This window comes from Heterodontus francisci, unplaced genomic scaffold (genome assembly GCF_036365525.1).
Source record: "Heterodontus francisci isolate sHetFra1 unplaced genomic scaffold, sHetFra1.hap1 HAP1_SCAFFOLD_550, whole genome shotgun sequence".
In the NCBI taxonomy this organism is placed as follows: domain Eukaryota; kingdom Metazoa; phylum Chordata; class Chondrichthyes; order Heterodontiformes; family Heterodontidae; genus Heterodontus; species Heterodontus francisci.
Window position 1 is genome coordinate 292,222 of NW_027140873.1, and position 19,150 is coordinate 311,371.

At 55.5% G+C, this 19,150-nt stretch overlaps 1 long non-coding RNA gene across 1 annotated transcript; it reads left to right on the top strand.

Annotated features, from left to right (window-relative positions):
- The first annotated feature begins 2,046 nt into the window (after positions 1–2,046).
- LOC137361306 (uncharacterized) lies at positions 2,047–6,578 on the top strand. The gene is made up of 2 exons (XR_010972151.1): positions 2,047–2,204; positions 6,014–6,578. It is a non-coding gene; the product is annotated as an uncharacterized lncRNA (long non-coding RNA).
- The last annotated feature ends 12,572 nt before the right edge of the window (positions 6,579–19,150 follow it).

A 19,150-nucleotide genomic window follows, 5' to 3' on the forward strand; every position in this document is an offset into this window, starting at 1 on the left:
CAATGCAGGGACTCACTGCTGCAAACATGGACACAGATACAGGTGACAAGCTATCACATACACCACTGATAATAGACACAGATACAGGGGACTCACAGCTGCAAACATAGACACAGATACAGGTGACAAGCTATCACAGACACCACTGATAATAGACACAGATACAGGGGAATCACTGCTGCAAACATAGACACAGATACAGGTGACAAGCTATCACATACACCACTGATAATAGACACAGATAGAGGGGATTCACTGCTGCAAACATAGACACAGATACAGGTGACAAGCTATCACAGACACCACTGATAATAGACACAGATACAGGGGACTCACTGCTGCAAACACCACTGATAATAGACACAGATAGAGGGGATTCACTGCTGCAAACACCACTGATAATAGACACAGATACAGGGGACTCACTGCTGCAAACACCACTGATAATAGACACAGATACAGGGGACTCACTGCTGCAAACACCACTGATAATAGACACAGATACAGGGGATTCACTGCTGCAAACACCACTGTTAATAGACACAGATACAGGGGACTCACTGCTGCAAACATCACTGATAATAGACAGAGATACAGGGGACTCACTGCTGTGAGTCACGCCACTGTTCACAGGCGCTGGTCAAGGGAACATATTCCAGGAAACATCACTGTTTACAGACACTGGTAGATGGGACATATTCCTCTAAACATCACTGTTCATACATAGCAGGACAGGAGACTGCTGGAAACATCACTGCTCAGAAATACAATTCCTGAGGACTCACGACCAGAAAGGCTATTGTTCAGAGACACAAGCCGAGGAGTCTTACTGCAGGAAACACCACTGTTTATAGACTCAAGTGCAGAGGATCACAACTGGAAAAGCTGCTGTTCATAGACACATGTTCAGAAGTGTCATTGTTCTAACCTCAATACTGAGTGTCCAAAAATTCACAGAGCTGATTCTGAAAGATAGGCTGTTTCCGAAATCCAGAGAGAACAAGTCCAAACAGCAAATTCCCTTCACTATAATGATCTGTTTATTTTTCTGCAAGTAATTCACAGACATTTGACCTTCATCTCCTGATTTTATTAGACATCAATCGGGGAGAGGCTTATTCTACTTTCACATGCCCCTAGTATTTCCCACATGTTCTGATGCAGATTCTTTATTTACCCGGACATTTTTCAACCAGCCTATGCCTCAGTGCTGCGTCTTTTATCTTCATGGGTTCATGACTAGGATTTAATCCAGTGAAATGCCTACCCCTATTACCATCTGGATATTGCCTTTGTCACTGATTTCTACATTGAAAATACAGCCTGTGTCAGATATTGCCCAGCATTATATCTGGAGCAGAGTGAGGCAGAGGTGGAATCCATTCAGTTCAGACATGAGACACAAATAACATTGGAATGGGATATGAGATGCAATTCAGATTCAATGCTGGGAATTCCTGTGTTATTTTCTATGTTTCAATAATTTAAATATTATTCTCACTGGAGATGTTACCCCATTCTTCAGCTCCTCTCTGAATTTAGTCTGGGTCACTGCATAAATACACGTGTTTGTGCAGCAGCTTAAAAGCAGGAGCATGTAGCTGGTATAGTCTGCGATAGCCATCGGGTCATTGAAATCTGTTAAATAATAATGGTTTGTAATTTGTATTAATAGGAAATATATCACATACGTCATCCATAGTAGTATGAAGTTTCCGGATATAGCGAACAGTAAAATGATAGATTTCCTTCTGCTCTCCATCTCCGGATCATTATGATCCATTTCATTCTTTCTGCCTCTCAGCCTCCTGCGGACTCGATTGGCCGCCAAAATGTGTCCAATGGTCAGAGCATTGAGCAGTAATATCAGGAATGTTGGGAGCAGTGGGGTGAGACAGCGGTCAATCCAGCTAAATGCTACCCATGCAGTTAATGTGTAATACTGCAGCTTTTGATAACAGCCCCAGGGTCTGTTGTCGATTGTAATGTAGGGTTCAAATATAAAGTACCAGGGAATGTTTTTTAAACAGAACAGCAGACACACAGTTCCTATAACTACAGCTGCCGTTTTCTCGGTGCAATATTTAGTCCTCAGTTTCTGGTAACAAATAGCAACAAAACGATCAAAAGTGAAAGCGACTGTTAACCAGACAGAAATATCAGTGGCTGCACGAAGCAGGACGATGTTGAAAGAGCACACAGGGGTGAGTAACAGGAAGGTATTCGGGAAATAATAATCATTAATCCGAAAAAATATCACGTCAGTGATAACGACCAGTAGATCCGCCCCCGACATGGCGACCAGGTAGTGAGTGATACATCTGGAGAGACCGCACTTTCCCCGGGACAGGATCACAATTGTCATCACGTTAGCTGTAAAAGAGAACATAGAACATAGAACAGTACAGCACAGGACAGGCCCTTCGGCCCACGATGTTGTGCCGACCCTTTAACCAACTCTAAGATCAAACTAACTACATATCCTTCATTCTACTATCATCCATGTACCTATCCAAGAGTTGCTTAAATGTCCCTAATGTATCTGCTTCTACTACCACCGCTGGCAGCGCATTCCACGCACCCACCACTCTCTGTGTAAAGAACCTACCTCTGACATCTCCCCGAAACCTTCCTCCAATCACCTTAAAATTATGCCCCCTGGTGATAGCCCTTTCCGCCCTGGGAAAAAGTCTCTGGCTATCCACTCTATCTATGCCTCTCATCATCTTGTACACCTCTATCAAGTCACCTCTCATCCTTCTTCGCTCCAATGAGAAAAGCCCTAGCTCCCTCAACCTTTCTTCATAAGACATGCCCTCCAGTCCAGGCAGCATCCTGGTAAATCTCCTCTGCACCCTCTCTAAAGCTTCCACATCCTTCCTATACTGAGGCGACCAGAACTGAACACAATACTCCAAATGTGGTCTAATCAGGGCTTTATAGAGCTGCAGCATAACCTCGCGGCTCTTAAACTCAATCCCCCTCTTAATGAAAGCCAACACACCATACGCCTTCTTAACAACCCTATCAACTTGGGTGGCAACTTTGAGGGATCTATGGACGTGGACCCCACGTCTGTGGGCGGCACAGTGGCGCAGTGGTTAGCACCGCAGCCTCACAGCTCCAGCGACCCGGGTTCAATTCTGGGTACTGCCTGTGTGGAGTTTGCAAGTTCTCCCTGTGTCTGCGTGGGTTTCCTCCCACAGCCAAAAGACTTGCAGGTTGATAGGTAAATTGGCCATTATAAATTGCCCCTAGTATAGGTAGGTGGTAGGGGTATATAGGGACAGGTGAGGATGTGGTAGGAATTTGGGATTAGTGTAGGATTAGTATAAATGGGTGGTTAATGGACGGCACAGACTCGGTAGGCCGAAGGGCCTGTTTCAGTGCTGTATCTCTAAATCTAAATCTAAAAAAAAATCTAAGATCCCTCTGTTCCTCCACACTGCCAAGAATCCTTTCTTTAAGCCTGTATTCTGCATTCAAATTTGACCTTACAAAATGAATCACTTCACACTTTTCCAGGTTGAACTCCATCTTTCACTTCTCAGCCCAGCTCTGCATCCTGTCAATGTCCCGTTGCAACCGACAACAGCCCTCCACACTATCCACAACTCCAGCAACCTTTGTGTCATCGGCAAGCTTACTAACCCAGCCTTCCACATCCTCATCCAAGTCATTTATAAAAATCACAAAAAGCAGAAGTCCCAGAACAGATCCCTGCGGAACACCACTGGTCACCTAGCTTCAGGCTGAATACTTTCCATCTACTGCCACCCTCTGTCTTCTATGGGCCAGCCAATTCTGTATCCAGACAGCCAAATTTCCCTGTATCCCATGCCTCCTTACTCTCTGAATGAGCCTTCCATGGGGAACCTTATCAAACGCCTTGCTAAAATCCATATACACCACATCCACTGCTCTTCCTTCATCAATGTGTTTTGTCACATCCTCAAAGAATTCAATAAGGCTTGTGAGGCATGACCTGCCCCTCACAAAGCCATGCTGACTATCTCTAATCAAACTATGCTTTTCCAAATAATCATAAATCCTGTCTCTCAGAATCCTCTCCAATAATTTGCCCACCGCCGACGTAAGACTGACTGGTCTGTAATTCCCAGGGTTATCCCTATTCCCTTTCTTGAACAAGGGAATAACATTTGCCACCCTCCAATCATCTGGTACTACTCCAGTGGCCAAATGAATTTGGCCTAACCATCAGCCTCAAGAAAACGAACATCATGGGGCAGGACGTCAGAAATGCTCCATCCATCAATATTGGCGACCACGCTCTGGAAGTGGTTCAAGAGTTCACCTACCTAGGCTCAACTATCACCGGTAACCTGTCTCTATATGCAGAAATCAACAAGCGCATGGGTAAGGCTTCCACTGCTATGTCCAGACTGGCCAAGAGAGTGTGGGAAAATGGCGCACTGACACGGAACACAAAAGTCCGAGTGTATCAGGCCTGTGTCCTCAGTACCTTGCTCTACGGCAGCGAGGCCTGGACAATGTATGCCAGCCAAGAGCGACGTCTCAATTCATTCCATCTTCGCTGCCTTCGGAGAATACTTGGCATCAGGTGCCAGGACTATATCTCCAACACAGAAGTCCTTGAGGCGGCCAACACCCCCAGCTTATACACACTACTGAGTCAGCGGCGCTTGAGATGGCTTGGCCATGTGAGCCGCATGGAAGATGGCAGGATCCCCAAAGACACATTGTACAGCGAGCTCGCCACTGGTATCAGACCCACCGGCCGTCCATGTCTCCGCTTTAAAGACGTCTGCAAACGCGACATGAAATCGTGTGACATTGATCACAAGTCGTGGGAGTCAGTTGCCAACATTCGCCAGAGCTGGCGGGCAGCCATAAAGACAGGGCTAAATTGTGGCGAGTCGAAGAGACTTAGTAGTTGGCAGGAAAAAAGACAGAGGCGCAAGGGGAGAGCCAACTGTGCAACAGCCCCGACAAACAAATTTCTCTGCAGCACCTGTGGAAGAGCCTGTCACTCCAGAATTGGCCTTTATAGCCACTCCAGGCGCTGCTTCACAAACCACTGACCACCTCCAGGCGCGTATCCATTGTCTCCCGAGATAAGGAGGCCCAAAAGAAAAAAGAAAGAAAGAACTCCAGTGGACAGTGAAGATGCAAAGATCATCGCCAAAGGCGCGGCAATCTCTTCCCTCGCTTCCCGTAATAACTTTGGGTATATCCCAAACGAACAGAAATAGGGAATCACCCACCTGGTTAAAACAAAATAGTCTGATGGTATTTGATGTGAAATATACTTTACTGCAGGAACTGGGGATGGGAACTGAACTCTTTACAGCTGCTAGAATTGTGTAATTGATTGAATTTTACTATCAAATTGCCATGTGATGTATAGAGTTTGGAGTGAATACATTTAAATCTTTTAGAAAAGACCATAGACTGATCAAATACATACTTTTGAAATTCCAGTTGAGCTGCTTTTGTTCCATTACAAACTCTATCTAAAGTGCGGTGGAAACACAACAGAGCTCTGGGTAAATGTCCGGTCATTTAACTATACGAGTAAATGAACAGCGAGGTAATGAAATATAAATAATTGTCAGAAGTAGCAGCTCAGTGAAGGAAACACAAATAAACCAATAAAAAGAAAACACAAGGAAACTAACTGAAAATAAGTAATACATTATCAATTATAAATTGGGAGATAAATGGTCGATGGGGAGCAATGAGAAATAAAAAGGCTCAAAACGTATTCAATGCTAAACGGAGAACAGCAAGAATGAGATCAAACGGCAGGGTTTAGTTCCTGAGTCGGAGAGGGGAGTAGATACCTGGTGAGGGAACTGGCTCATAGTCGTTAGGTTCTATTCTTAGACTAGTTGTAATGACTAAAGACAGGTGAAGAAAACAGCTGGTAAACAACATATTAGATAAATAATTGGTATGATTGAACTCGGTCACTTAGCACCAAATTAACAATACAGATGGTGACACGATTTTCCCTCTCTGTAAATCCCAGACACTCCCATCAGCGACCTGAACAGTGCAAAACCATCTGGACAAAATCCAACAATGGCTACAAGGTGGGGAAGCTGAGAGTTGAGCAGCAACAAACAACAATACTTTACCTGTGGATCCCAGGAACAAAGGAACTTTCGAAAGCAGACGATCGAGGAAGGACAACAAACCCGTCCTCGCTGTCCTCACCTCTGATATTGCAGGAAAATTCAGAGGCAGATGACGGTGACTATCTCGAGATCCCTGCAAAGATCAGTTCAAGTGAAAACAGAGCTTACATAGCAAGCTAGGTACCGACCTAGAGTCAGCTTCAGGGAGAATGACTAAGAAGGAGTTCCATCTGAACTGGATGAATCACTCTGTCATATTAAACAGGTACATCAGTTAAATGGAGAATCCCTCTCCCTGGTGTGAAAGACTGTTCTGAAAGCTATTCCAGAGGATCAGGACAATATATATAACTGAGCTCCAGAACAAACAATCAACAATGTAAGAGATACTTTGAATAGTTTGACTCGGATACATTTGATGTGCAGGATAGTGTGAAATATAACAGTTGGTCAATTTGCTATGTGTAAAGAGTGTCATTGATTAATTTGTATAGAAAGAGGTTAAACCGGAGAGTGAGATTGAGAGAGAGTACAAGATAGTCCAGAGACATCCCTGTACTGAATATACATCCTGAGCAGTATAGGGCAGCTGGTGCAGAAATAATTAACTGTATTCCTCTAGAACTGACGTTGATAGTAAACTCTTAGATGCAAATTATATCCCATGCGTTTCGGAGTGCATAAACTTAATCTAATGTTTTGGTGTGTGTGTATGTGTTTGTGTGTCTGTGTATGTCTGTATTTGTGTGCGTGTTTGCATGTGTGTATGTGTTTGCGCGTCTGTGTGTCTATGTTTTTAGCATGTGTATGTATGTGTTTGTGTGAGTTTTTGTGTGTGTATATGTTTGCATGTTTGTGTGTATGTGTGTTTGCATGTGTGTGTTTGCACGTGTGCGTGTATGCTTGCGTGCGTTTGTGTGTATGTATGTGTTTGTGGTGTGTGTTTGTGTGTGTGTATATGTTTGCATGTTTGTGTGTATGTGTGTTTGCTGTGTGGGTATGTCTGTGTCTATATGTGTTTGTGTGTGTATATATGTGTTTGCGTGCGTGTGTGTATATATGTGTTTGCATGTCTTTATGTGTTCGTGTGTGTTTGATTGCGTGCGTGTGTGTTTGATTGCATGTGTGTGTGTTTGCATGTATGTGTGGGCGCGCGCTGGGCGGGGGGGGAGGTGGTGGATGTTGGTGTGTGCTCGCTGGGGGGGTGGAGGTGGTGGGTTGTTGTGGGTGCGTGTGCGCTGGGCGGGGGGAGGTGGTGGTTGTTTGTGTGTGTGTGCTGGGTGGGGGGAGGTGGTGGTTTTTGTGTGTGTGTGTGCTGGGTGGGGGGAGGTGGTGGTTGTTTGTGTGTGTGTGCTGGGCGGGGGGAGGTCGTGGTTGTTGTGTGTGTGTGCTGGGCGGGGGGAGGTGGTGGTTGTTGTGGGTGTGTGTGTGCTGGGCGGAGGGAGGTGGTGGTTGTTTGTGTGTGTGCTGGGCGGGGGGAGGTGGTGGTTGTTTGTGTGTGTGCTGGGCGGGGGGAGGTGGTGATTGTGTGTGTGTGTGCTGGGCGAGGGGAGGTGGTGGTGGTTGTTTGTGTGTGTGTGCTGGGCGAGGGGAGGTGGTGGTGGTTGTGTGTGTGTGTGTGTGCTGGGCGAGGGGAGGTGGTGGTTGTTGTGTGTGTGTGTGCTGGGCGGGGGGAGGTGGTGGTTGTAGTGTGTGTGTGTGTGTGCTGGGCGGGGGGAGGTGGTGGTTGTTGTGTCTGTGTGTGCTGGGCGAGGGGAGGTGGTGGTGGTTGTGTGTGTGTGTGTGTGCTGGGCGAGGGGAGGTGGTGGTTGTTTGTGTGTGTGTGCTGGGCGAGGGGAGGTGGTGGTTGTTTGTGTGTGTGTGTGTGTGCTGGGCGAGGGGAGGTGGTGGTTGTTTGTGTGTGTGTGCTGGGCGAGGGGAGGTGGTGGTTGTAGTGTGTGTGTGTGTGTGCTGGGCGGGGGGAGGAGGTGGTTGTTGTGGGTGTGTGTGCTGGGTGAGGGGAGGTGGTGGTTGTTGTGTGTGTGTGCTGGGCGAGGGGAGGTGGTGGTTGTTTGTGTGTGGGTGCTGGGCGAGGGGAGGTGGTGGTTGTTTGTGTGTGTGTGTGTGTGCTGGGCGGGGGGAGGAGGTGGTTGTTGTGGGTGTGTGTGTGCTGGGCGGGGGGAGGTGGTGGTTGTTGTGTGTGTGTGTGCTGGGCGAGGGGAGGTGGTGGTTGTTTGTGTGTGTTTGCTGGGCGAGGGGAGGTGGTGGTTGTAGTGTGTGTGTGCTGGGCGGGGGGAGGTGGTGGTTGTTTGTGTGTGTGTGCTGGGTGAGGGGTGGTGGTGGTTGTAGTGTGTGTGTGTGCTGGGCGAGGGGAGGTGGTGGTTGTTGTGTGTGTGTGCTGGGCGAGGGGAGGTGGTGGTTGTTTGTGTGTGTGTGCTGGGCGAGGGGAGGTGGTGGTTGCAGTGTGTGTGGGTGCTGGGCGAGGGGAGGTGGTGGTTGTTTGTGTGTGTGTGCTGGGCGAGGGGAGGTGGTGGTTGTTTGTGTGTGTGTGCTGGGCGAGGGGAGGTGGTGGTTGTTTGTGTGTGTGCTGGGTGGGGGGAGGTGGTGGTTGTTTGTGTGTGTGTGTGTGTGCTGGGCGGGGGGAGGTGGTGGTCTGTTGTGTGTGTGGGTGCTGGGCGGGGTGAGGTGATGGTCTGTTGTGTGTGTGGGTGCTGGGCGGGGGGAGGTGGTGGTTGTTTGTGTGGGTGCTGGGCGGGGGGAGGTGGTGGTTGTGTGTGTGGGTGCTGGGTGGGGGGAGGTGGTGGTTGTTGTTTGTGTGTGTGCTGGGCGAGGGGAGGTGTTGGTTGTTTCTGTGTGTGTGCTGGGTGGGGTGAGGTGGTTGTTTGTGTTTGTGCTGGGTGGGGCGAGGTGATGGTTTGTTGTGTGTGTGTGCTGGGCGGGGGGAGGTGGTTGTTTGTGTTTGTGCTGGGTGGGGCGAGGTGATGGTTTGTTGTGTGTGTGTGTGCTGGGCGAGGGGAGGTGGTGGTTGTTTGTGTGTGTGTGCTGGGCGGGGGGAGGTGGTGGTTGTTGTGTGTGTGTGCTGGGCGGGGGGAGGTGGTGGTTGTTGTGTGTGTGTGTGCTGGGTGGGGTGAGGTGATGGTCTGTTGTGTGTGTGTGTGCTGGGCGGGGGGAGGTGGTTGTTTGTGTTTGTGCTGGGTGGGGCGAGGTGATGGTTTGTTGTGTGTGTGTGTGCTGGGTGGGGGGAGGTGGTGGTTGTTGTGTGTGTGTGTGCTGGGTGGGGGGAGGTGGTGGTTGTTGTGTGTGTGTGTGTGTGCTGGGCGGGGGGAGGTGGTTGTTTGTGTTTGTGCTGGGTGGGGCGAGGTGATGGTTTGTTGTGTGTGTGTGTGCTGGGAGAGGGGAGGTGGTGGTTGTTTGTGTGTGTGTGCTGGGCGGGGGGAGGTGGTGGTTGTTGTGTGTGTGTGCTGGGCGGGGGGAGGTGGTGGTTGTTGCGTGTGTGTGTGCTGGGTGGGGTGAGGTGATGGTCTGTTGTGTGTGTGTGTGCTGGGCGGGGGGAGGTGGTTGTTTGTGTTTGTGCTGGGTGGGGCGAGGTGATGGTTTGTTGTGTGTGTGTGTGCTGGGTGGGGTGAGGTGATGGTCTGTTGTGTGTGTGTGTGCTGGGTGGGGGGAGGTGGTGGTTGTTGTGTGTGTGCTGGGCGGGGGGAGGTGGTGGTTGTTGTGTGTGTGTGTGCTGGGTCAGGGGAGGTGGTGGTTGTTGTGTGTGTGTGTGTGCTGGGCGAGGGGAGGTGGTGGTTGTTTGTGTGTGTGTGCTGGGCGGGGGGAGGTGGTGGTTGTTGTGTGTGTGTGTGTGCTGGGTGGGGGGAGGTGGTTGTTGTGGGTGTGTGTGTGCTGGGTGGGGGGAGGTGGTTGTTGTGGGTGTGTGTGTGCTGGGTGGGGGGAGGTGGTGGTTGTTGTGGGTGTGTGTGTGCTGGGCGGGGGGAGGTGGTGGTTGTTGTGTGAGTGTGCTGGGCGGGGGGGAGGTGGTTGTTGTGTGTGTGTGCTGGGTGGGGGGAGGTGTTGGTTGTTGTGTGAGTGTGTGCTGGGCGGGGGGAGGTGGAGGTTGTTGTGTGTGTGTGCTGGGTGGGGGGAGGTGGTGGTTGTTTGTGTGTGTGCTGGGTGGGGGGAGGTGGTGGTTGTTTGTGTGTGTGTGTGCTGGTCGGGGGTTGGTGGTGGTTGTTTGTGTGTGTCTGCTGGGTGGGGGGAGGTGGTGGTTGTTTGTGTGTGTGCTGGGCGGGTGGAGGTGGTGGTTGTTTGTGTGTGTGCTGGGCGGGGGGAGGTGGTGGTTGTTTGTGTGTGTGCTGGGCGGGGGGAGGTGGTGGTTGTTGTGTGTGTGTGTGTGTGTGTGCTGGGCGGGGGGAGGTGGTGGTTGTTTGTGTGTGTGCTGGGCGGGGGGAGGTGGTGGTTGTGTGTGTGTGTGCGCTGGGCAGGGGGAGGTGGTGGTTGTGGTGTGTGTGCTGGGCGGGGGGAGGTGGTGGGTTGTTGTGTGTGTGTGTGTGTGTGTGTGTGCTGGGTGGGCTGTTTGTGTGTGTGCTGGGCGGGGGGAGGTGGTGGTTGTGCGTGTGTGTATGCTGGGCGAGGGGAGTTGGTGGGTAGTTGTGAGTGTGTGTGTGTGTTTGCTGGGCGGGGGGAGGTGGTGGTTGTTGTGTGTGTGTGTGCGCTGGGCGGGGGGAGGTGGTGGTTGTTTGTGTGTGCGGGGTGGGGGGAGGTGGTGGTTGTTGTGTGTGTGTGCTGGGTGGGGGGAGGTGGTGGTTGTTGTGTGAGTGTGCTGGGCAGGGGGAGGTGGAGGTTGTTGTGTATGTGTGCTGGGTGGGGTGAGTTGGTGGTTGTTGTGTGTGTGTGTGCGCTGGGCGGGGGGAGGTGGTGGTTGTTTGTGTGTGCTGGGTGGGGGGAGGTGGTGGTTGTTGTGTGTGTGGGTGCTGGGTGGGGGGAGGTGGTGGTTGTTTGTATGTGTGTGTGCAGGGCGGGGGGAGGTGGAGGTTGTTGTGTGTGTGCTGGGTGGGGGGAGGTGGTGGTTGTGTGTGTGGGTGCTGGGTGGGGGGAGGTGGTGGTTGTTTGTATGTGTGTGTGCTGGGCGGGGGGAGGTGGTGGTTGTTTGTGTGTGTCTGCTGGGTGGGTGGAGGTGGTGGTTGTTTGTGTGTCTGCTGGGCGAGGGGAGGTGGTGGGTAGTTCTGTGTGTGCTGGGCGGGGGGAGGTGGTGGTTGTTTGTGTGTGTGTGTGCTGGGCGGGGGGAGGTGGTGGTTGTTGTGTGTGTGTGTGCTGGGCGGGGGGAGGTGGTGGTTGTTGTGTGTGTGTGTGTGCTGGGCGGGGGGAGGTGGTGGTGGTTGTGTGTGTGTGTGTGCTGGGTGGGGGGAGGTGGTGGTTGTTGTGTGTGTGTGCTGGGTGGGGGGAGGTGGTGGTTGTTGTGTGTGTGTGCTGGGTGGGGGGAGGTGGTGGTTGTTGTGTGTGTGTGTGCTGGGCGGGGGGAGGTGGTGGTTGTTTGTGTGTGTGTGTGCTGGGTGGGGGGAGGTGGTGGTTGTTGTGTGTGTGTGTGCTGGGCGGGGGGAGGTGGTGGTTTTTGTGTGTGTGTGTGCTGGGCGGGGGGAGGTGGTGGTTGTTGTGTGTGCGTGTGCTGGGCGGGGGGAGGTGGTGGTTGTGTGTGTGTGTGTGTGTGTGTGTGTGCTGCGCGGGGGGAGGTGGTGGTTGTTTGTGTGTGCTGGGTGGGGGGGAGGTGGTTGGTGTTGTGTGTGCTGGACGGGGGGAGGTGGTGGTTGTTTGTGTGTGTGCTGGGCGGGGGGAGGTGGTTGGTGTTGTGTGTGCTGGGTGGGGGGAGGTGGTGGTTGTTGTGTGTGTGTGTGCTGGGCGGGGGGAGATGGTGGTTGTTGTGGGTGTGTGTGTGCTGGGCGGGGGGAGGTGGTGGTTGTTTGTGTGTGTGTGCTGGGCGGGGGGAGGTGGTGGTTGTTTGTGTGTGTGTGCTGGGCGGGGGGAGGTGTTGGTTGTTGTGTGTGTGTGTGTGCTGGGTGGGGGGAGGTGGTTGTTGTGGGTGTGTGTGTGTGCTGGGCGGGGGGAGGTGGTGGTTGTTTGTGTGTCTGCTGGGTGGGTGGAGGTGGCGGTTGTTTGTGTGTGTGCTGGGCGGGGGGAGGTGGTGGTTGTTTGTGTGTGTGTGCTGGGCGGGGGGAGGTGGTGGTTGTTGTGGGTGTGTGTGTGCTGGGTGGGGGGAGGTGGTTGTTGTGGGTGTGTGTGTGCTGGGCGGGGGGAGGTGGTGGTTGTTGTGTGTGTGTGTGCTGGGCGGGGGGAGGTGGTGGTTGTTTGTGTGTGTGTGCTGGGCAGGGGGAGGTTGTGGTTGTGGTGTGTGTGCTGGGCGGAGGGAGGTGGTGGGTTGTTGTGTGTGTGTGTGTGTGTGCTGGGTGGGGGGAGGTGGTTGGCTGTTTGTGTGTGTGCTGGGCGGGGGGAGGTGGTGGTTGTGCGTGTGTGTCTGCTGGGCGAGGGGAGGTGGTGGGTAGTTGTGAGTGTGTGTGTGTGTGCTGGGCTGGGGGAGGTGGTGGTTGTGTGTGTGTGTGTGTGTGTGCTGGGCGGGGGGAGGTGGTGGTTGTTTGTGTGTGTGTGCTGGGCGGGGGGAGGTGGGTTGTTGTGTGTGTGTGTGTGCTGGGCGGGGGGAGGTGGTGGTTGTTTGTGTGTGTGTGCTGGGTGGGGGGAGGTGGTGGTTGTTTGTGTGTGAGAGTGTGCTGGGCGGGGGGAGGTGGTGGTTATTGTGTGTGTGTGTGTGTGTGCTGGGCGGGGGGAGGTGGTGGTTGTTGTGTGTGTGCGCGCTGGGTGGGGGGAGGTGGTGGGTTGTTGTGTGTGTGTGTGTGTGTGCTGGGCGGGGGGACGTGGTGGTTGTTGTGTGTGTGTGTGTGTGTGCTGGGTGGGGGGAGGTGGTGGGTTGTTGTGTGTGTGCTGGGCGGGGGGAGGTGGTGGTTGTTGTGTGTGTGCTGGGCGGGGGGAGGTGGTTGTTGTTTGTGTGTGTGGTGGGCGGGGGGAGGTGGTGGTTGTGTGTGTGTGTGCTGGGCGGGGGGAGGTGGTGGTTGTGTGTGTGTGCTGGGCGGGGGGAGGTGGTGGTTTGTGTGTGTGCTGGGTGGGGGGAGGTGGTGGGTTGTTGTGTGTGTGCTTGGCGGGGGGAGGTGGTGGTTGTTGTGTGTGTGTGCTGGGCGGGGGGAGGTGGTGGTTGTGTGTGTGTGTTTGTGCTGGGTGGGGGGAGGTGGTGGTTTGTGTGTGTGCTGGGCGGTGGGGAGGTGGTGGTTGTTGTGTGTGTGTGTGTGCTGGGCAGGGGGAGGTGGTGGTTGTTTGTGTGTGTGTGTGCGCTGGGCAGGGGGAGGTGGTGGTTGTTGTGTGTGTGTCTGCTGGGCGGGGGGAGGTGGTGGTTGTTGTGTGTGTGTCTGCTGGGCGGGGGGAGGTGGTGGTTGTGTGTGTATGTGCTGGGCGGGGGGAGGTGGTGGTTGTTGTGTGTGTGTGTGCTCCGCGAGGGGAGGTGGTGGTTGTTTGTGTGTGTGCTGGGCAGGGGGAGGTGGTGGTTGTTTGTGTGTGTGCTGGGCGAGGGGAGGTGGTGGTTGTTGTGTGTGTGTGTGCTGGGCGGGGGGAGGTGGTGGTTGTTGTGTGTGTGTGTGCGGGGCGAGGGGAGGTGGTGGTTGTTTGTGTGTGTGCTGGGCGAGGGGAGGTGGTGGTTGTTTGTGTGTGTGCTGGGCGGGGGGAGGTGGTGGTTGTTGTGTGTGTGTGTGCTGGGTGGGGGGAGGTGGTGGTTGTGTGCGTGTGTGTGCTGGGCGGGGGGAGGTGGTGGTTGTTTGTGTGTGTGTGTGCTGGGCGGGGGGAGGTGGTGGTTGTTTGTGTGTGTGTGCTGGGCGGGGGGAGGTGGTGGTTGTTGTGTGTGTGTGTGTGTGTGCTGGGTGGGGGGAGGTGGTTGGCTGTTTGTGTGTGTGCTGGGCGGGGGGAGGTGGTGGTTGTGCGTGTGTGTCTGCTGGGCGAGGGGAGGTGGTGGGCAGTTGTGAGTGTGTGTGTGTGTGCTGGGCTGGGGGAGGTGGTGGTTGTGTGTGTGTGTGTGTGTGTGCTGGGCGGGGGGAGGTGGTGGTTGTTTGTGTGTGTGTGTGTGTGTGCTGGGTGGGGGGAGGTGGTTGGCTGTTTGTGTGTGTGCTGGGCGGGGGGAGGTGGTGGTTGTGCGTGTGTGTCTGCTGGGCGAGGGGAGGTGGTGGGTAGTTGTGAGTGTGTGTGTGTGTGCTGGGCTGGGGGAGGTGGTGGTTGTGTGTGTGTGTGTGTGTGTGCTGGGCGGGGGGAGGTGGTGGTTGTTTGTGTGTGTGTGTGCTGGGCGGGGGAAGGTGGTGGTTGTTTGTGTGTGTGTGCTGGGCGGGGGGAGGTGGTGGTTGTTTGTGTGTGAGTGTGTGCTGGGCGGGGGGAGGTGGTGGTTGTGTGTGTGTGTGTGCTGGGCGGGGGGAGGTGGTTGTTGTGTGTGTGTGTGTGTGTGCTGGGCGGGGGTAGGTGGTGGTTGTGTGTGTGTGTTTGTGCTGGGTGGGGGGAGGTGGTGGTTGTTTGTGTGTGTGCTGGGCGGGGGGGAGGTGGTGGTTGTTGTGTGTGTGTGTGTGTGCTGGGCAGGGGGAGGTGGTGGTTGTTTGTGTGTGTGTGTGCGCTGGGCGGGGGGAGGTGGTGGTTGTTGTGTGTGTGTCTGCTGGGCGGGGGGAGGTGGTGGTTGTTGTGTGTGTGTCTGCTGGGCGGGGGGAGGTGGTGGTTGTGTGTGTGTGTGCTGGGCGGGGGGAGGTGGTGGTTGTTGTGTGTGTGTGTGCTGGGTGGGGGGAGGTGGTGGTTGTGTGCGTGTGTGTGCTGGGCGGGGGGAGGTGGTGGTTGTTTGTGTGTGTGTGTGCTGGGCGGGGGGAGGTGGTGGTTGTTTGTGTGTGTGTGCTGGGCGGGGGGAGGTGGTGGTTGTTGTGTGTGTGTGTGTGTGTGCTGGGTGGGGGGAGGTGGTTGGCTGTTTGTGTGTGTGCTGGGCGGGGGGAGGTGGTGGTTGTGCGTGTGTGTCTGCTGGGCGAGGGGAGGTGGTGGGCAGTTGTGAGTGTGTGTGTGTGTGCTGGGCTGGGGGAGGTGGTGGTTGTGTGTGTGTGTGTGTGTGTGCTGGGCGGGGGGAGGTGGTGGTTTTTTGTGTGTGTGTGTGTGTGTGCTGGGTGGGGGGAGGTGGTTGGCTGTTTGTGTGTGTGCTGGGCGGGGGGAGGTGGTGGTTGTGCGTGTGTGTCTGCTGGGCGAGGGGAGGTGGTGGGTAGTTGTGAGTGTGTGTGTGTGTGCTGGGCTGGGGGAGGTGGTGGTTGTGTGTGTGTGTGTGTGTGTGCTGGGCGGGGGGAGGTGGTGGTTGTTTGTGTGTGTGTGTGCTGGGCGGGGGAAGGTGGTGGTTGTTTGTGTGTGTGTGCTGGGCGGGGGGAGGTGGTGGTTGTTTGTGTGTGAGTGTGTGCTGGGCGGGGGGAGGTGGTGGTTGTGTGTGTGTGTGTGCTGGGCGGGGGGAGGTGGTTGTTGTGTGTGTGTGTGTGCTGGGCGGGGGGAGGTGGTTGTTGTGTGTGTGTGTGTGTGTGCTGGGTGGGGGGAGGTGGTTGGCTGTTTGTGTGTGTGCTGGGCGGGGGGAGGTGGTGGTTGTGCGTGTGTGTCTGCTGGGCGAGGGGAGGTGGTGGGCAGTTGTGAGTGTGTGTGTGTGTGCTGGGCTGGGGGAGGTGGTGGTTGTGTGTGTGTGTGTGTGTGTGCTGGGCGGGGGGAGGTGGTGGTTGTTTGTGTGTGTGTGTGTGTGTGCTGGGTGGGGGGAGGTGGTTGGCTGTTTGTGTGTGTGCTGGGCGGGGGGAGGTGGTGGTTGTGCGTGTGTGTCTGCTGGGCGAGGGGAGGTGGTGGGTAGTTGTGAGTGTGTGTGTGTGTGCTGGGCTGGGGGAGGTGGTGGTTGTGTGTGTGTGTGTGTGTGTGCTGGGCGGGGGGAGGTGGTGGTTGTTTGTGTGTGTGTGTGCTGGGCGGGGGAAGGTGGTGGTTGTTTGTGTGTGTGTGCTGGGCGGGGGGAGGTGGTGGTTGTTTGTGTGTGAGTGTGTGCTGGGCGGGGGGAGGTGGTGGTTGTGTGTGTGTGTGTGCTGGGCGGGGGGAGGTGGTTGTTGTGTGTGTGTGTGTGCTGGGCGGGGGGAGGTGGTTGTTGTGTGTGTGTGTGTGTGTGCTGGGCGGGGGGAGGTGGTGGTTGTGTGTGTGTGTTTGTGCTGGGTGGGGGCAGGTGGTGGTTGTTTGTGTGTGTGCTGGGCGGGGGGGAGGTGGTGGTTGTTGTGTGTGTGTGTGTGTGCTGGGCAGGGGGTGGTGGTGGTTGTTTGTGTGTGTGTGTGCGCTGGGCGGGGGGAGGTGGTGGTTGTTGTGTGTGTGTCTGCTGGGCGGGGGGAGGTGGTGGTTGTTGTGTGTGTGTCTGCTGGGCGGGGGGAGGTGGTGGTTGTGTGTGTGTGTGCTGGGCGGGGGGAGGTGGTGGTTGTTGTGTGTGTGTGTGCTCCGCGAGGGGAGGTGGTGGTTGTTTGTGTGTGTGCTGGGCAGGGGGAGGTGGTGGTTGTTTGTGTGTGTGCTGGGCGAGGGGAGGTGGTGGTTGTTGTGTGTGTGTGTGCTGGGCGGGGGGAGGTGGTGGTTGTTGTGTGTGTGTGTGCGGGGCGAGGGGAGGTGGTGGTTGTTTGTGTGTGTGCTGGGCGAGGGGAGGTGGTGGTTGTTTGTGTGTGTGCTGGGCGGGGGGAGGTGGTGGTTGTTGTGTGTGTGTGTGCTGGGTGGGGGGAGGTGGTGGTTGTGTGTGTGTGTGTGTGCAGGGCTGGGGGAGGTGGTGGTTGTTTGTGTGTGTGTGGTTTGCTCGGCGGGGGGAGGTGGTGGTTGTTGTGTGTGTGTGTGCTGGGCGGGGGGAGGTGGTGGTTGTTGTGTGTGTGTGTGCTGGGCGGGGGGAGGTGGTGGTTGTTGTGTGTGTGTGTGCTGGGCGGGGGGAGGTGGTGGTTGTTTGTGTGTGTGCTGGGCGGGGGGAGGTGGTGGTTGTTTGTGTGTGTGTGTGCTGGGCAGGGGGAGGTGGTGGGTTGTTGTGTTTGTGTGTGCTGGGCGGGGGGAGGTGGTGGTTGTTGTGTGTGTGTGTGTGCTGTGTCCGGGGAGGTGGTGTGTTGTTGTGTGTGTGTGTGCTGGGCGGGGGGAGGTGGTGGTTGTTGTGTGTGTGTGTGTGCTGGGCGGGGGGAGGTGGTTGTTGTGTGTGTGTGTGTGTGTCCTGGGCGGGGGGAGGTGGTGGTTGTTGTGTGTGTGTATGTGTGTGTGCTGGGCGGGGGGAGGTGGTGGTTGTTGTGTGTGTGTGTTGGGCGGGGGGAGGTGGTGGTTGTTGTGTGTGTGTGTGTTGGGAGGGGGAGGTGGTGTTTGTTTGTGTGTGTGTGTGTGTGTGTGTGTGCTGGGCGGGGGGTGGTGGTGGTTGTTGTGTGTGTGTGTGCTGGGCGGGGGGAGGTGGTGGTTGTTTATGTGTGTGTGCTGGGCAGGGGGAGGTGGTGGTTGTTTGTGTGTGTGTGCTGGGCGGGGGGAGGTGCTGGTTGTTGTGTGTGTGTGTGCTGGGCGGGGGGAGGTGGTGGTTGTTTGTGTGTGTGTGCTGGGCAGGGGGAGGTGGTGGTTGTTTGTGTGTGTGCTGGGCGAGGGGAGGTGGTGGTTGTTGTGTGTGTGTGTGCTGGGCGGGGGGAGGTGGTGGTTGTTGTGTGTGTGTGTGCGGGGCGAGGGGAGGTGGTGGTTGTTTGTGTGTGTGCTGGGCGAGGGGAGGTGGTGGTTGTTTGTGTGTGTGCTGGGCGGGGGGAGGTGGTGGTTGTTGTGTGTGTGTGTGCTGGTTGGGGCAAGGTGGTGGTTGTGTGTGTGTGTGCTGGGCGGGGGGAGGTGGTGGTTGTGTGTGTGTGTGTGTGCTGGGTGGGGGGAGGTGGTGGTTGTGTGTGTGTGTGCTGGGCAGGGGGAGGTGGTGGTTGTTTGTGTGTGTGTGTGTGCTGGGCGGGGGGAGGTGGTGGTTGTTGTGTGTGTGTGTGTGCTGGGCGGGGGGAGGTGGTGGTTGTTGTGTGTGTGTGTGCTGGGCGGGGGGAGGTGGTGGTTGTTGTGTGTGTGTGTGTGCTGGCGGGGGGAGGTGGTGGTTGTTGTGTGTGTGTGTGCTGGGCGGGGGGAGGTGGTGGTTGTTGTGTGTGTGTGTGCTGGGCGGGGGGAGGTGGTGGTTGTTGTGTGTGTGTGTGCTGGGCGGGGGGAGGTGGTGGTTGTTGTGTGTGTGTGTGCTGGGCGGGGGGAGGTGGTGGTTGTTTGTGTGTGTGCTGGGCGGGGGGAGGTGGTGGTTATTTGTGTGTGTGTGTGCTGGGCAGGGGGAGGTGGTGGGTTGTTGTGTGTGTGTGTGCTGGGCGGGGGGAGGTGGTGGTTGTTGTGTGTGTGTGTGTGCTGTGTCGGGGGAGGTGGTGTGTTGTTGTGTGTGTGTGTGCTGGGCTGGGGGAGGTGGTGGTTGTTGTGTGTGTGTGTGTGCTGGGCGGGGGGAGGTGGTGGTTGTTGTGTGTGTGTGTGCTCAGCGGGGGGAGGTGGTGGTTGTTGTGTGTGTGTGTTGGGCGGGGGGAGGTGGTGGTTGTTGTGTGTGTGTGTGCTGGGAGGGGGAGGTGGTGGTTGTTTGTGTGTGTGTGTGTGTGTGTGTGCTGGGCGGGGGGAGGTGGTGGTTGTTGTGTGTGTGTGTGTGTGCTGGGTGGGGGGAGGTGGTGGTTGTTTGTGTGTGTGTGCTGGGCAGGGGGAGGTGCTGGTTGTTGTGTGTGTGTGTGCTGGGTGGGGGGAGGTGGTGGTTGTTGTGTGTGTGGTGTGCTGGGCGGGGGGAGGTGGTGGTTGTTGTGTGTGTGGTGTGCTGGGCGGGGGGAGGTGGTTGTTGTGTGTGTGTGCAGGGCGAGGGGAGGTGGTTGTTGTGTGTGTGTGTGTGCTGGGCGGGGGGAGGTGGTGGTTGTTGTGTGTGTGGTGTGCTGGGCGGGGGGAGGTGGTTGTTGTGTGTGTGTGCAGGGCGAGGGGAGGTG